At 45.9% G+C, this 2,719-nt stretch overlaps 1 pseudogene; it reads left to right on the top strand.

Moving 5' to 3' along the window:
- The first annotated feature begins 2,150 nt into the window (after window positions 1–2,150).
- LOC117311298 (U6 spliceosomal RNA) lies at window positions 2,151–2,247 on the top strand (annotated as a pseudogene).
- The last annotated feature ends 472 nt before the right edge of the window (window positions 2,248–2,719 follow it).

A 2,719-nucleotide genomic window follows, 5' to 3' on the forward strand; every position in this document is an offset into this window, starting at 1 on the left:
CCAATGACTGGTGTCCTTATAAGAAAAAGGGAAATTTGGACCCAGACACACAGACACACACAGGACGAACAATGTGTGACAACAGAGGCAGAGATTGGAGCGATTCGTCCACAAGCCAAGGGTTGTCAGCCGCCACCAGGAGCCGGTAGAGAGGCCTGGAGCAGATCTTCCCTCAGAGTCTCCAGAAGGAGCCAGCCCTACCAACACCTGGATTGTGGATGTCCAGCCTTCAGAACTGCGTGAGAGCAAATTTCTACTGTTCTAACCACCCAGCGTGTGGTAATTTATTACAGCAGCCCTAGGGAATGAATGCACCACTGTTCCAGAGACAGCTTAATAATTTGACCGGCACACCGAATCCTGCCTCATGGAAGCTTTAAGACTATGGGACGGAAGGCAGCTAGGTCTCCTTCTGCAGAAAACGAAGTTGTCTGAGACTTCTTGTGGCTGTGGGATAGATCACCCCACCGCAAGTCTGTCACTGTGTCCTCCGCAAAATAGAATGGGCGAAAGACCTGTGTGTCTGATGGGGCACAAAGATATGAGCTTTGGGCAAACCTTTTATGAGTGCCATTGCGACATGCTGCTTTCAGTGTCCTCATGCAGCATTCCAGGATTCACTCTGATATTGACATGGAATACCGTCTGGTCATTAAATGTGAGGGACCGGCAGAGCGAGCTTCATCTTCTGGGACCTCTGACACCTACAGCAGAAATTGCAGGTGCAGGTGGTAAGATTTCGCTTTCTGCCCCTCACGAAGAATCTGCTGGACCGCAAGCTGAGGGACGTCTAGCGCAAGGCTAGCTCTTTTGTTGGTTTCCTGGGACTTCCTGAATGGTGATTTGTGCTCCCTCAAACATAAGTTTCTGCTCCGTGCCCTCTCTTTCTGTTCCATCTGTTTGTATCAGCAAGAAACATTATGACCAGGTGGAGGCTTTGGGGGTTTTTTGTTTTTAAAGAATTTTATATTATATTGGCATATAGTTGATTTACAATGTTGTGTTAGTTTCAGGTGTACAGCAAAGTGATTCACTTATATATATACATATACATATATCCATTGTTTTTCAGATTCTTTTCCCATATAGGTTATTACAGAATACTGAGTAGAGTTCCCTGTGCCTTACAGTAGGTCTTTGTTGATTATCTATTTTATATATAGTAGTGTGTATGTGTTAATCCCAAACTCCTAATTTATCCCTCCCGCTACCCCCCTTTCCCTCTGGTAACCATAAGTTTGTTTTCTATGTCTGTGAGTCTGTTTCCATTTTGTAAATAAGTTCATTCGTATCAATTTTTAAGATTCCACATATAAGTGATATCATATGATATTTCCCTTTCCCTGTCTGACTTACTTCACTTAATATGATAATCTCTAGGTCCATCCATGTTGCTGCAAATGGCATTATTTCATTCTTTTTATGGCTGAGTAGTATCCCATTGTATATATGTACCACGTCTTCTTTATCCATTCACCTGTCGATGGACATTTAGGTTGCTTCCATGTTTTGGCTATTGTGAATAGTGCTGCTATGAACATAGGGGTGCATGTATCTTTTCAAAGTATGTTTTTCTCTGGATATATGCCCAGGAGTGGGATTGCTGGATCATATGGTAGCTCTATTTTTAGTTTTTTTTTAGAGAACCCGGGGGAAGGTTTTTGAAGTGATCTCTGCACTTGTAGTCACAGAACCCAGTAGAGCAAACTCCAACATACAACCTCAGGGAAAGTAAGGGTAACTGTATCAATCATGAGAGGCTGGGTTATACTGCAGGGACAAATGACAGTCAAACCTCAGTGGCTAGAACATTTCTTGCCCCAGCTCCATGTCTATCCGGGGTTGGCTGTGACTTTGCTGCATGTGCTCTTATTCTGAGACCCGGGCAGATGGGACAGCTTCTATCTGGAGCACTGTCTGTTGGGCACTCTAGAGCCCAAGAGCCACAACTACTGAGCCCACGTGCTACAACTACTGAGCCTGCGCTCTAGAGCCTGTGAGCCACAAGTACTGAAGCCCGCGTACCTAGAGCCCGTGTTCTGCAACAAGAGAAGCCACCGCAACGAGAAGCCTGCGCACAACGAAGAGTAGCCCCCACTTGGCGCAACTAGAGAAAGCCTGTGCGCAGCAACGAAGACCCAATGCAGCCAAAAATAAATTTATTTTTTAAAAATTGGAAGGATACAGAGAAGGTGAGCACGATCCTGCACAAGGGGGACACAAATTCATGAAGCGCTCTGAATTTTTACAACAGTGTGAGTGTGCTCAATACCACAGAACTGTACACTTGGAAGTGGACGGGGTGGCAGATTTTATAGTACGTGTATTTAACCACAATTTTAAGAAAAAAACTGATCAGGAGTAGTTTGGGCAGTGCTTGCCTTCTTCTCATTGTATAACTTAGGATATGGAATGAGCATCTTTCCTCTGCCATGGTGAACCGTCATCGTCTTTTCTAGGTCTGGACCAGCCTCCAACGTGACCTTTGCAGGTTGAGTGATTTGACACGTCTCTGAGTTCCTTTACCGCGAAGGTTTTTGCCAGCACCACTTCCTCGGCATCTTCCTCCTTCTTGTCCCTCCCCAGGTCCCTCAGCCACACACCTCCAGCCCTGGAGCAGCGGCAGAGCCTGCACCCCAACCCTCCCCTGTCCTCCTTTCCTTCTAGGACCGTCACCCTTCACTCCAGTTGCACTGCCAGCTTTATTAGTGTTTTTGGC

Source organism: Tursiops truncatus, chromosome 2, assembly GCF_011762595.2.
Source record: "Tursiops truncatus isolate mTurTru1 chromosome 2, mTurTru1.mat.Y, whole genome shotgun sequence".
NCBI classification, from domain to species: Eukaryota; Metazoa; Chordata; class Mammalia; order Artiodactyla; family Delphinidae; genus Tursiops; species Tursiops truncatus.